General features: G+C 36.6%; 1 protein-coding gene across 1 annotated transcript in view; it reads right to left on the bottom strand.

Annotated features, from left to right (window-relative positions):
* LOC109857313 (brain tumor protein) overlaps positions 1 to 6,401 on the bottom strand; it is a 30,269-nt gene extending 23,868 nt beyond the window's left edge. The window contains exon 1 of the mRNA XM_020433490.1: positions 4,977 to 6,401. The gene's annotated coding sequence lies outside the window, so the exon portion shown is untranslated. The remainder of the gene's footprint in view (positions 1 to 4,976) is intronic.
* Positions 6,402 to 15,750: the final 9,349 nt, after the last annotated feature.

Raw genomic sequence — 15,750 nt, 5'->3', positions numbered from 1 at the left:
AACAATAATTACTTTGCAGCAAATTGGTTGTCTTTATGAATATGAAATTTGTAAAACTCAAAGAACAGGAAAAAATTAAACTGAAAATAACATATTTTTCTAGTACAATTTAGTTTTAAAAAAATAACATACTTTTTAATAATATTACATGTGATATTATATGTATGCGTATATATTTCATAATATTATTTATTTATTATAATCTATTATTATACGTATTTAATAATATTATACATTTGTATGAATCAATAAAATATATAATTACGTGTCTATATAAATATTATTTGAAAATTTGTAAAGCCATTTATGCCATAGCATGATGAGAGTAGAGAGAATTTATTCTGATTAATTTACGCGCGGGTTTACGCGTTCGTTCTTAAAATATCGATTCGTTGCAAAAAATATACGTGGGTCTGATATTCGCTCTGAATTCGCGCGCTCGTGTGCGACGCAGAGAGCAGAAAGCAAGGCTATCTTACGAAACGTCGACTATTAGAAAGGCAGCCTAAAGTATCGAAAATATGCGCGAAACACGAAACTTCAACGCGGAATAAGATCTCGCGATTTTTTATTGCGACCGTGACGTCGTTCGCTTAAATACCTCGACAATTATTAATCAAATAACTCCGACGCGTATTTTTATCTCACTTTTATAGATTTTTCGTAAATGTTAAATAGCTCCGATTATTAAAAAAAAAAAACTCATTTTTTTTGTGTGTAACAAAGCAAATGTAATCATGCGTGAAAATCGCTTTGCATCATATTTATATTTCTGATATGTCATCGATGTACAAATACAGAAGATCAATTTAGTCGAGGACCAACGTTGTCATCGACCATTTCCACCACGCTAATAAAGTATCAATCAATTTATATATAGAATGTACATCATCCATTCATAATAACGCGTATTAAGTGCCACATCACATTTTACTGTATAGTACATCAGAACATTTATGTTTTATTTTACATTGACGCTATAATAAAAACAAAATTCTCAAGTTTCAATTTATAGAAAAAAAGACACATGTCGATGAAATAATACTTTAAATCCACTCGCGCGCTATTATTACACGCGACTCTCTCTAGATCGGTTTTCTAAGCATATAATTATGTAACATGCGAGAGTGTGGCAAATGACAATCGTCTACTCTCTTGTCTATATGAGATACACTACATCGTCTTTGTGCCAGTAAAACTTGCAAGAACTCGTGAGAGAGCTCCAGTGCGGATAGTTTACTTTCGCTGTTTAAGGCACGTCCACACAATGAATTTACTAAATAAGACACCCCGAGTTTCCAAGAAAAATCCTTTTAGACAGATAGTTCTATTTCACAAAAAGAATATCAAATTTTCTAATGTTACACGACGGAATATTGTTGCAACGGTAAATATAAAAAATTTCTTTTCCGAGAAATTTTGACAAATTTGTTTCGCAGCTACAACTTTTCCATATTTACGCGCAAGAAGGTTCAAAAATTGAAAAATTAACATGTCTCTTATAAAAGTAATTAAGATAATACTAATACTACTAATTTAATACTAATTAAATTACTAAAATAAAATTGAATTCTTTTTTTCCGAATTCTTTAATAAGTCTGCTGTATGTGAACCGTACGTGACATATTTTAACGATGTTTTAGATTATGATACAGAGAGACACGATTTTCAAACGATTTTAACCTTATCTCATTGACTATTCGCGCGCGAAAAGTTAATTAATCTCAAATTCAAGGAAAAAAGAGATCAAGCTGACGCCAGATACACATTGTGTCTGATTTAAACAGCTGTCACCGCGAGATAAAAGCCTATCGATGAGAATTAAATGGCTTCGCGTTCGTGTGCCGAACAAAACCCTAATTATCATAACCATCTGCTCGTCAAACTGATCATTAGAAACATGGATACGCTGATTATTTATCAAACATGAAACATCGATGTAAACCCGTGTATCTTGTTTGCTGAAGTTTTTCGTTTGAGAAAAAATTGTGAAATATTCGTTCATTCAAGCGCGATATGTTGTTATGTTGACAACCGATACGTGATATTTTGTTGACACACCTTACGTTTTGGCAATTGAGAAACAGAAAGAGAGAAAAAATATTAGTAAAAGGTTTTTTTAATCAACAGTATTTCATTAAAGTATCAACAAACATTTTACAAACAAAAATGTTAAAAAATGTATTTGTAAAATTATATAAAATCAAAGCAACATTTTTTTTCTCTTTCACTTCAAATATATCTATCTTTTTAGAATTTGGTTTCATTACTCTCACGTGTCTCGGTCGATTTTTTTTGAGTGTTTGCTCAATTTTAAGATGTCTGTACACAGTATTATTTTTTGTGCTTTTTCCTCTCTACCTGAACAGACAATGCAGCTTACGGAAAAATGCGACCCGGGTTTGTGTGTTCTCTGCTTTCCACTACACAAACTTTTTTCTCCGTGTGGAAGAAATGCACCTCGTTCGCGACGCATCACTGAAACTTTAATGTAACGGAAAGCGATTACGCGCGGTATTTCGCTCATATGTATACACCGGCGATGACGCATTAATCGCAATGACACTTTAATACCAAAGAGGACGTAGATATTTACATGCGTCAGTTTTATCGCGGCGCAAATACTAACGGTTGCGTGAATCCACTTCCTCTTAAATCCCGACGCGAATGTATCATCATTCAGAAAGAGAGAACTTTCCGAAAAGAACAAACAAATACAATAAGAGCGTATAGATTCGAATTAAATCACTTGTTGTTTTACTCGATTAAGTCACAGAAAAAAAACAACATAAGCCATCTCTGAATTTTATATATTCTATATAAAAAATTTATAACAGATACAAGTAAACAAAAATAATAATAATGTAAACAATGACGTTTAACAGAGTAAAACTAAGATCATCACAAGCTAACTACGTATATAAGTTTACTAACAGTCAATGTACAATATAGTGCTGGAATAAATTACACAAGAGTATATTTAATTGCTGATTCGAAAACGCAAGCGAATTCGGTTTTATCAGTTGAAAAAGCGCAAAGAACGCGACAATGACAAAAATGCAGGAATATTAAAAAACAATTAAGAAAATCTTTTTAAGGCTCTGAAGTTTTTCAAACTAAGTAATAAATATCGTCAATAAGAGCCTGTTTCAAAGATGTTGTGCAGAAACGTGCGTGTAGATATATATACGTATACGTATTAATATTAATTTTAAAAAACGCAAATATAAAAAGCGGACCGATTTTTCATTTCCAAAGCCGCAACGCGCGCGCGCGCGCGGCGGGACATGATAATTAATTAAGTAGTTGCTTATGTCATAGAAAAAAAGTAAATGTATTTTTCTTTTTTTCCACCGACATTCATCGACAGAGATGGAGTATTACAAAAATCAATGACCCCCGTCCGTACACGATGAGCGTTTTTATTTCGCTTTGCCAATATTCGAGAGCTCGAGGATTTTGAAGAATATTTCATTAAAATATACGTCTATTTTTTTATGTATCTTAACTATATAGAACTATAAATCGTGTAGATACGTGACTCGTCCAGAAAACAAACCGATTAAGTTTCACTCCAACTGTTGCAAGTTTAATTCAAATTTCAATCGTGCAAAATTTGTCGGCGCAAAATTCGCACAGTTTAATAGATTATAAAATTGCAAAATTGTATTGTATTAGAGCAAATTAATATTAATCTTATTCCACTATTGTCTTCACTTGTTCGTATAAGATCTTAGTTTTTGATTTTTGTGACATTGAAGGTGCAAATAGTTTGGTGGTAATTTTGAAATGTTTTGTCGACACGCACACGCTGGGATTTTGAATAATTAACCACCACGTCAACGACAAGGCGCGTTGTTCTCGAGCGAGTGTTTAATTAACCTCTCTTCGATATTCTGTGAGAGAACGCATCCCGCCGGCGAACAACACAACACGGTTAACTTTGTAATAATGAGGCGATTTTCAAAGACCCATGGTCCGACCACGTAAATTTGGAGCTAAATATGACTATCTGATATTATCGAGTTCCCCGTTCCCGTAACCTCAACAAACCGTTGTGTCAAATTAATAAACTCCACAAAAAACAATAAATTGTATTCGCAACACAATATTCCTCAATCTTCCGTTACAATGTTTTATTTCTCCGCAATAAAACAGATTATATATTTATATTACTAAGAAAAAAGCGATTATAACATTGAGATATGATATTTAATGCAACAATGATATTGCCCGCAACAATCAGTTAATTTTTTCCACGTGATAACCTATTTTCCTAATTATCGCGCGACGATGCAAATTATCCAGCGCTAAACTAGAGAACTCGACGACAATTGTGTTTACACAAACGTTTCGATTTACTGCGGAAAAATCGAATTGGAGCACGCGCTCCGAAAACAGCACCGAAAAATTATTCGCCTCGAGACACGTTATCTACTATACATGTATTTCGAAAACTTAAAATTTTTTCCCAAGTTCTGTTCGAATCTACTCTGCGTGAGAAACACAACACAGAGAGACGACGAGTATAACAAGGCGAGAGCCTATCGTACCTAGGAATTTTTTAACGATAAAAGAAGCGACCTTTCTATTATAAATTTCGTAATCGAGAAGTCGTTCGAACAGATTGTCAAAGCGACAATCTGCTCGAACAATCGTCATTCAACTAACAAAGGCTGATACACGAAATGAGAATATTCCGAACGATTTAAGCGAGTGTTTGCACATGATTTATGAAACGCACATCAACTTTAAGCGCACAATCGTTTATTCTATCAAAAGCCTGTTCCTTTTCCAATAGCAAAAAAAAAAAAAAACCATATTCTATAGAAAACAATTTGTCTGAAACACATTCAGATCGTGTGCTCCGAAAAGCACCTCAAGAACTTCCAGAAGAATCGCATTCAGTTTTTCTCGAAGTATTTGTCTCGGAGATTTTCCCACATTTATCCTTGACCAAAAAAAAAAAAACTTACCGTCAATACGAGGATAATCCGTGTGTGGTCGAAAATGTGTTACGCTTTCGTCTTTCTTCAATCGTGGTACACTCTGTGGCACATGTCACAAGAAAACAAAGGACGTCGCGCAAAGAAGCGACAAGAGAATCCGAAGAAGGAGAACCAATCGCCGTTGAACTTTTTCACTTTCGTCCTTTTCCTTTCGCCTTCTTTTTCCCCCGTCTCTCTCTCTCTCTCTCTATCTCTCTCTTTCTCTTTTACACAACGAGATTCTCCGATTCTCGCGCGCGTTTCTCAGCCGTCGTTGTCATTAGGGTTAGGTCGCCGGTTCGCTGAGCAAGCAGGTATATTACTCACAAATACCATCAGAGAGAGAATCCGGATCTTTTTCTCTCCTCTATCGCTCTTCTTTCAACATTCAATCAGGTATATCGGTCTCTTTCCCTCACTCACAAATCGCGTCTTTCTCAGCGGGATGTTCAACAGAGACAGAACTGTTTTTCTTTTTGGTTTGTTAAATTCTTTCTCACTCTCTCCTATATGAGATTGTCTCGTAACTTGAAAAAATGTCAGGATAGAAAAGTATAAGAAAAGAGCAAAAAATCACGCGCACAAGTACGCACAATGCACAAGTCGAAACGGAAATCTCGACGCGTCGGCGAATCTCTCGCAAGTTCCTCTCTCTCTCTCTCTCTCTCTCTCTCTTTCTCTCTTTGTCGCAAAACTCGCAGCGCGCGTCTCTTTCGAAAGAACCTTCGTGTGTAGTTCTCACGATATTCGGCTGGGCACTGTATCTCGATTCGCAAAATTCGAATAGATGTCGGAATCCGGTTTTCTCAGTCGCGAACAGTTAACAAATGTTTTGGAGCGTAATGATGCGCACGATTATACTGTAATAACGTTCGTTGTTCCTCTCGCTGTCTCTCCTACGCGAAATCCTGCCGTCGTCCTTTGTTCCCCACAACTCTTCACGACGGTCGCTGCTACGTGACTGACCGCTTCGTGCGCGCTCGAACACACGAACCGCACCGAAGACACCCGAGGAAGGATCCCGACGGTTCGTCGATCGGAAACGACCCTCGGCGCGGAGAGCTGAGGGAGAAGAACCTTCCTTTGTTCAGGCGAGACCGAGCGGCACGATGATGACGGCGGTGACGACCAAGAAGACGACTCGTAGCATAGTTCACTCTTTTCCTTTTCTCCTCTCTCTCTCTCTCTTTCTCTCTTTCTTTCTCCTTTTTTTCCTCCCACGATGCACCTTTTGTTCGTATTATTTTATTTGTTCTTTCTTTTCGCTTCCTTTTTGTGCGTGTATGCAACACTCGAACACTTTTTCTTTTCTTTTCTTTTTTTCTCTCTTTCTCTCTCTCTCTCTCTCTCACGCTCTTCCTCTCATTCGTTCTTTCGCTCTCTCTCTCTCCCCCTCTCGCTTCGCGTCAGCGATGCGAGCAATCGCGCAGTCTGTTGGTAACTGAGACGACGCTCTGATGGTGGAGGTCGAGTCGAACCACGGCGTCGAGACGCTACGATGAATGGTGGGGGGACCTTCGAACCACCACCACCATCATCGCCGCCGACGCCACCGCCATTGCCATCGCCGCGCCGGTGGTGTTTTCTCCCTGTTACCCTCCCGGATGGCGCGCAACACCCTCATCGCGTGGTGTGACGCGATGCAGGATCCGTTAGCGTCACAACTGGTCGATTCGAGAAAAGTCGTTGGTCAAACCGATCATTCGCTCACGATATAAATGAGATCGTAACTTGAATCATGAGTTGAAAATGTTTAAAAGTTTATTGTAAGAGTATCTCGCGTCGTCGAATTACACGAAGTTGTAATTGAAAAACTTTCTTATTTCGCCAGTTGTTCGCGAAATTACTGCAGCGACATATCTGTTTGCAAAATTATCAAATTTCCTTACTCAAAAAATTGATAAAAATGCAAAGATCACTCATATTTTTCACAATGTGAGAGTTTATAGATCATATATTTGTAAAATAAACACTATTAAATTTGACCTATCCAAGTGTTGTGTATTTCGTAGAAGGAAATTGTATCTGTACAACACAGGTAGAGAGAAGAAGATTAATAGCTATGCCACCAAGGGAAAAATATTTCACAAAAGGTTGACACGCGTGAGAAAACGGTCCCGGAAAAGCCGAGGGAGACAAAGCCAAGCCGGATTTCTTTTTTTTATATTTTTTCTTAGATTTGAAAGGTAAGTTATCACGTAAGCAATTACGAGAAGAGGTCTAAAAAATGAGGCGAATCATTTGAACATCCGCATAATCGCAAACGAACTATTGTCGGCTAACAAAAAATAACTGAATGATGAATTCGAAATAACGATAATAAATGAAAGCTATGATACCGTCATATTTTTAAGAAACATAAAGTCAAAGGACTCGAATACTCGTGCAAGTGCGAAAAAAAAAATTGGCGTCGTAATTCCAAGAAGAGTGTCATACATTTATAGAAAATATCTTTCTTTCTTTTTATTACAGCAATATCTTTTTTTTTTTTAAATTTACGTCCATATACTGTGCAATGTTTGACGTTCCGTAACACATACACGTATATGGAATGTTGTTTAGTTTATACAAAATTATAAAACATATATATATAATATTATATTACTAATTGACCACCTAAACGTTATTAAAGTGACACGTGTAACGAGTTTTTAACGAGTCATCTTCAGAAGAATTGCTTTAAGGCACTGAATTCCCTTCGAAAGTAACGAAAGGGCACCTGCTCCGGATCCGAAAGACGTTACACGCAACGAACATACCCTACGTATTTTCTCTGGTCGGTTACATTCCGTTTCGTTCCGGGCAAACGGTTACAAAGAACAGCGGCTCTCAACTCGGTCGTGAGCTAATCGCTCCAATGTGTTATTTAAAATAAGGATCGTGTAAGAACTTAATATTTAACACCCATTACAAACACACGAGAAAAAAACTACTATTGTTTGCAAATAATTTGAAAATTTATAGCTTGATATTTTCTTCGTGGTGTCGCGATCAACGATCACGAAGTCGGTGTTATGGAATCAACAAATCGTGTGCCAGAAAATACAGTTAGATTTTGAAAAAATATAATTTTTTAACTATTACACAAAGTTGTTTTTAACACTTTCTCGGCGGGTAATACTTTCGGCGCGAAATATTTTTATTAATTAAAAAACATTAATATTCTTTTAACGTATGATATTTTTTGAAACATTTTCCAAAGTCACGCATACGTAATTCGCGCCGGAAAAGTGTTAAGTGTATTTCTACTCTATTCAAATTGGTTTTTAAGTATTTCCTCTCACCCACGTCTCTTTCTTTTAAGAAACTTCATCTAAAGTGGTTACGTATATAACCAGTTATTATCTGTGAATAGAAATATTAAAAAAAGCCACGCATACACACACATACACACACACGCCTGGAAGTTTTAACTTCAGAGAGTGAAAAATTTAGCGTGAACGTGACAAGTAGTTTAAGTATGTAACGACGCGCGTTCCGAAATCGACTTTTCTTCTTCAGAATCGACCTTGTGAAATAAGAGGCAAACCGACGCGACGCATCGTTCATTTTTTTCTCGTCGATTCCTACCGTTGGTTAGAATCCATCGGGACGACGCCTGAAAACCGGCGTGGCGCGCGCCACACCAGAAAACAGCTGACTTGTACTTTTTCGTTGAAGAGCAGCTGGTCAACTAGTTCACGGGCCAAGAGCCGTCTGCGTTCCTTATACCGGGTGTACTTTCCATCGAGTGCCGTAAATAAGCGCGCGTCGGGTTCACTTCAATGCACACGTAATTACGTGCGTGAAATAACCGAGAAACTTCGTAACTTGATTTTTCTTTTTTGTTTTAAACAAAAGAACAAATATCGACATCTAAATAAACAAAAAACTCTGTATACAAACATTTTGTCGTTAGAACAAATTTATTCCTACATCGTGAGAAACTGACGCAATAAATTATCAAATTATCCGGGAGGTAAATTGGTTACATCGCACTTTCGATCGAATGATAATTTTTCAACAACGAATATTTTCGAAGAATCACTTATCGCATATTTTCGTTCAACTTGTGTAACAAATCGCGCACGTCATTAGTAAACACCGCATATCGAAATATACTTTCGTCATACATACACGGAGTGAATATGTATGACAGTAGTCGGAACAATCAAAAGATTAGAGAGAGAGAAAGAACATCGTTGAAGTTTAAATACCGAGACGCGCTCGATTTACTTCATTTGATCCAATCGCGCAATTAAAATAAGTCTCTCGACAATTTCCGAGAAACTGTTCAAGCAAGACAATGAGAATGATTAATTTATCCCGCGTTTCGTTCCCTTTGAATATTTTCTCGCGTCGGTATGTATTTCGTCGCTATTGGGAAGAATCAAGGATCATTCAGGTATTCTCACGCTTAAGTTTGCGAATTAATACCTGAGCAGAATAAATTGATCGAAAAAGCAGTAAAACATTAACGAACAGGCACAATATTGGTCGTTAAAAATTGTCTTATGGCCAGTATCACTGGAATTCTAGTATCACTATTTTTAATTATTAACCATGTCGATAAATAACATCTGAATAAAAAAATGTAAAGAAGAATGTAACATATTAATTAAAGAATTGTCAAAAAGAATTGAAAGAATATTTGTGTTCTACTCCAATATTATAATTGATTAAATAAATCGATTTAATTAAACCGTGTTCAAATTATAATTTATAGATATATTTCACCTCACTAGTTAATGTTGTCAATTAACTAAAATTTGCATTAACACGCGTCAAACATGAAAAAGAGTAAAATGTAAAAAATTAATTATATTTTTCTCTTGCGCAAACTTATATCGAAATAATTTTTTCTGTAATTGCAACACAAGTAAAAAGAAATTTTGTCGAATAAATCGGAGAGCGAATAAACTCTCTCTATCACTTTGAATATAATGTCACACATTAAGTCATACTTATAATAATTTACAATTATTAATCCGATTTGTGAAAAGTCTCGTTCATTTCGGTCGCGCGTGTAATAAGTTTCGCCGAGCTTCTGACTAAAATTCGATAAAACTCTTCTATGTAATAAATCAGTTTTTAACAAACCGTAGAGAAAATAGAGAAAATAGAGTTTCGATCAATTTAACAGCGAATTGTTAAACAAGAATTTATTTCCAAGTTTAATATACGACGTAATTTTCTGAGAAAAAACAAGGTAAAGAAAAATTAACTGTGTGAAAAATCAACTCACAATTCATCTGACAAAAATTCTATGGGGGAAGAGGTTATTACGTCGATACGAGTACATAATCTCTTCCCAAGGTCGTCACGAGTCCCAGGAAGAGTCTCACGAGAATAAGAAGCAAAAGGGAAATCGAAGGTATCGAAGGTGAGAGCGAAAGTGGCCGTGTTCGCTTTGACGATTTTTCTTGCCGCGGAAACGTATCAAGGTTACGTGGACGCTTTGTTGTGTCTCGTGCCTCGAAGCTGATTTCTCGCGCAACTCGTTGCACCGGATCAAACGACGAAACAGCTGCATTTATTCAAAATGACAAAACTCGAATAAGGTATAAATAAGCAATCAGTTTTATTTTATTTCGACTGCTCTTTGAACTAAATATATTCGTGTCTTCGGAACCGCGATTAAAAACAAAACTTGATTTTATTTATACTCATTCGTGAGATATTATACCTGTGCTTGTTTCTCAGAAAATTCTTAAAAGTTCATTAATAATAAACTTATTGCGTTTAGTCTCAACAAAATTTTAAAATAACACATTAATTGTTTAAACTCTAATTCAAAAGAAGACTGTCTCTTCTCTTGAACAGCCTCGAGACTTTTTTTGACAATTTCTTCGAAACACGACACAAACGACTCTCGATTCTCTAGACGAAATTTTACAGCTCGAACCTCCTGCTAAGAATGTAAAAGCGCCGCGCGCCAGAGACGGAGTCCGAGCGCAACCGAGGCGGTTTTTTTCGTACATACCGCCTGTGCGTGGCCATATACGCACGCGCGCACGCGAGAAACGAAGACAACGATACCCGTCGCCGTCGTCGACAAGAGGAGAAACGTTTATCGCCTGCGATCCGTCACCTCCGGTGCACATGTTGAAGAAATTAACGTTTTTTGCCTAGTTTCCACGAGCGAGTTAAGCGTACATCGTCATCCGGCGTGTTTTAGATCGTCGTCATCGTCGTCGTCGTCGTCGTCGTCTCCGATAAAACGCAAACAGAAACGAGAGAGAAAAACGTGGTAAACGAACGGAGCTATGTTTTATCTCGCTTAGCCATCCTTGGAATTTGAAGCTAATGGAAAATTATATATCGCTCGCTATTTTTGTACATATATTTACTCACCACCAGAGAGAGTATACAGCTGTCGTTCGTAATGATCAGTACTGCTGTCGAACTTTCTGAATAAGGGAACTTCGGGATGATACTACGTACCTGTGAACACAGATAAAGTCTTTTTACAAGCACTGTTTGTGTTTCGAATGTTTGTGAACTGAATGTTAAAATATCTCAGAATAAAAACGATGATGATGTCAAAATAGTAGACGCATTATCAAGACAATACGACACCACGATTTATCGCGCGTAGATACGTGTGTGTAAAAAACAACGCGCAAGTATATATGTTTATGTGTGTGTATAAGAAATTAAATTTTCGAAAAACAAAACTAAGAATTTCTCTTCGCAGAAGAATTTAAGATTTCAGGTCTGTCTTAACGTGTAAACGCACGCGAAACATAAATTTCACGATTAATATAAAAGGAATGATGAAATGAAAAATTAAAAATTTCCACGTAGACATAAAATATGTTATACTCAACGATATCTACCCTTCTATTTGTAAATACTTATATACAAAACGACATTGAACGTCATCGTCGAAAAAAAAAAATGAGAACGGGAAAGAGAGCAAGAGGAAAAGAGAGAGAGAGAGAGAGATACATTGATAAAACTGATGATAAAACTGATGATAAAATACATTGTTGCTCGTTAAACACATCACGACGCGCACAAACATTTAACTCCGGAAGTCAATCTTCGTTAAGAAACTTCATCGTAACGAAAAATTCGGGCACGCTCACCTCGAAGGCGTCACTCTCCGGTCGTTTTTGAAGGTTAGGTTTATGCCGGTTTGCTTGAAACAGCCGGCACGTGTTGGATCTCGACAATTTTAAGATTCGAAGAGCTCAACAACAAGATTTTTCGATACGTATCGTCGTTCGTGTTCTATACGTATATTCGCGTACTACGAGCACACCTCGATGCTAAATGTTCTTCGACAATTCGAGCGGGCGAAAACTTCGACTTTTCGAACAACAACGACTCTCTTTTGCCAGCGCGCGCTCCATACACACCCGATGCCGCTCGCGCGCGGTTCTCCCGCTAGGTTCGGTCGTGTTCGGTCGTGTTCGGTCAACCTCGGCTATATTCGCCGCAGAGGGATATTACTCCGCACTCCGTGTTCGCGTAGGTGTCTCATCTCAATGAGCGTCGATTTCTTTTTAAGTGAAAGAATACCTTTTATTGCCACGCTTCTGAGAATTGTAACACAATTGTAAGAAGCGTAGAGTGTTGTAACTGTTATCGAATGCTCGGCCGTGTTTGGGTGAGTAACTTATAGTAAATACTTGATTATACCAAGCCCACACACACGTATACTTCTTTGCTGGCGCAAATTCTAAGAAAAACTTTAATAATTAGTTTTTGTATCGCGTTCTGTAATAACATGTATATAACGAGAGAGAGAGAGAGAGAGGAGAGAGTTTAAAAACACTTTTAATGGTTTTTAATTTCTTTCTCTCTTTCTCCCTCCCTATCTGTGTGTGTGAACTAATCTGTTTTAAGTCTTCACTTTGTGTTACGCTTTTTTACCGTGGATTCTCATTAATGTGTACTTTTGTTTGCTATGATATTTAAAGCGTATTATGTCCCCTTTTATTTTACGTTTAATCTCGATATAAACACACAAAGAGTCTATACTTACTTAAGTCTAAGTCATTGTTAACGAACTCCGGTTTTAATGCTGCTTAAACGAACGTTTATCAGCCATCAGTATTATTAAAATATAGAACGAACAAATGCTTTTAATGAAATAATGTTTAATAGCGCGCGCGCTGAGATTAAAAATAACACTTCTCTATATAAACAATATAATAAAAATATACAATAAATTCACAAATAGAAATAAGGTATTTTTCTCGGTTGTTTCGCTCTTGAACGGACGGAGCGTAACAATTTTTATGTAGCACAAAATTACACGTTAATTAATTTAATAATGAAAATATAAATACACAGTTTGTGTTGATTTCTTGATAAAGTAAACACTACGCATGACTGGCACACTGGCAACACTGTGTATACATACCTAGTCGTATAACAGTATTCAGACTTACTGCACAAAGAAATGACTACATATCGAGTAGTTAATAAAAGTTGATAATACTTTTTACAATGCGCTTGTGCGAGCTACACCGAGATACAATTGGCGCAAGGTTACGAGTTAGTAGAAAATATACGAAAGTGCACAGTCACACATCGTGTTTTGTAATAAAATAGCAGTATCTAAGTGCGTACAATTTATTACTCGTCGAATAAAGAGACAATGCGCGTTAACAAAGAAATTTAAATTGCGAAATAATACTACAAAAATTTTAAAACAAAAAAACGAAATTAAAAAAATAAAAGCTAAAAAAACTTAAAAGAAATATTCCTATCGCACACGCCACCGCACACGTGTGTTGTTACACATAAGAAACAAGTTTTCATTTGGCGTACGAAAGTGAGAGTAATCCTGCAACTTTCGTTCATTCCCCGTCTCTTAGCCCCCGTGATGTCATAAATATAACTGTGTATCGTAATACGAATTGACATTCTCGCGGTGAAAGGTAATATGCCAACAAAGAAAAGTAATTGCTGCAGAAACGACGATATATTGTTTCAATAATTCCGTTAAACAATGTTTTATATATGTGTATTTTATATATATATATAACTATAAAATATATCATATAAAAACGTATACCGATGTAATTATATATAAATGCGTGCGTGTAAATTACAAATATTTATTATTTTACAATCTGAAAGAAAGTTCTCTTTGTTTAAACATTTACAGCGCGTTATTACCGTTACGTTAATAAATAACAGGTTTAACACATGGGTGTAATATTAATAACGACGCGCGCGTGTTATCACGTGATTTACGCAGTTAATAGTTTCCCGTAAAACCGGTATCCAATCGATGTTCTCCACCCTTTACAGATATTTTAGTATCACCGTGTATCTCCCTCTCCTTCTCTCTCTCTCTCTCAGTTTACATTCTGTCGCGCTGACGCATAATTTCCTTCCGCACGAGACACTCGCGTTCCGGTTTAACGATCGTCCAAACCGGAAGCGGCGCTCGCCGCCACACGGCGTAAGACGCCGGAAATTGTTGTTTCGTACATAAAAAAAATTTCTCACCCCGGAAGCTACCGGCGAAACAACCGAAACATAGCTATCGGTCGTTTCAATCGTGAAAGTTGCGAACTAATTTGAAAAATATTAATTGCGTAAACTCTTTGGTGAATCGAGAATTGCTATATCGAATTGCTTCGTATCCTGATTCGAAAGTTTTCTTTCTCGGGAAGAGGCACGCAAATCTTGCGGAGCAACCGGTGGTTGCGCGGAATCAGATCACGCGCTGTGCCACCTCCTCTGTTTTCGACCCTTCGAAATCCAGAAGATGCAAATCGCAAGCGAAATCGGCTTGTGTTTGCATATTTAGAACATTACAACATACACAACTAACAGACGAGATGTATGCAAACAAATCGTGTTTGAACGTGCACTCTAAATTCGAATCGTACATCAAAAGTTTGTTATCGCGCCAGAACTTAGAGATAACGAGACAAAACGGTTTCAACAAATGCCCATATTTTCAGCCAATATTTTCTTAAATTATTTGTTAAATTTAATGCTCAAGATATTTTCGACTCTTTTTATAATATCAAACAAACAGCACGAAAAAAACGAAAAAAAAAACAAAAATAAAAAAAATAAAAAAATGATGTTACTATCAAATCGTTAATCTCTTTGGTTCGAACAAAGGACTGATTCGATCGTGTCAAAAAAAAAAAAAAAAAAAAAAAGTGAGGATGAATTTTCTTTATACGGCTCGCGGTGTCCAGATCGTGAACGACACATTGGCGTTGGGTATCTGGGCCAAGTAAAACTGGTTATGGAAAAGCCTTGTCCGGCCGAGGGGGTAGGGAGGCTGCTGCTTTTCTTTCGGAAGATGACCAAACTGGTTTTGACCTCGGCGAAGACGGCCTTGTGTAGCTACGCGACGGAACATTAAGATTGCGGTGCATTCTTTGTCCTACATACCTATACGCGTCTATCTGCAGATAGAAAACTGCTATAAAAAAAAAAAAAAAAAAAAAACTTATATGAGCAACGAATTAAATAAAACCTAAACAAGCAAATCGATAGGAATTTCCGATTAATTTATTTTATCTCACATGCGTTCGTAAACCAACTTGGTATTAATCGAGTGCATGTTAACGCAATAAATTATAAATTTGCTATAATTAAAGAGTTTATTACGCCGATGGATCTGAAATAGCTTGAATAAAATAAATGTTAATGAATATTAATTCGTCTAATGAATATTTCAATGAATATGAAATATTCAAAAGTGAAATTTAGCCATTATTCGACTTTATTTAAATTAGTACGGATTCTATCGCACGCAGTTTGTTATTTCTATCGCTTTTTCGCAGAACCTACAAAG

The sequence above is a fragment of the Pseudomyrmex gracilis genome, unplaced genomic scaffold (assembly GCF_002006095.1).
Source record: "Pseudomyrmex gracilis isolate BER0280 unplaced genomic scaffold, ASM200609v1 scaffold_155, whole genome shotgun sequence".
Taxonomy (NCBI): Eukaryota; Metazoa; Arthropoda; class Insecta; order Hymenoptera; family Formicidae; genus Pseudomyrmex; species Pseudomyrmex gracilis.
The sequence above is the reverse complement of the archived record's forward strand: the minus strand, read 5'-3'. Positions and strand labels throughout refer to the sequence as shown.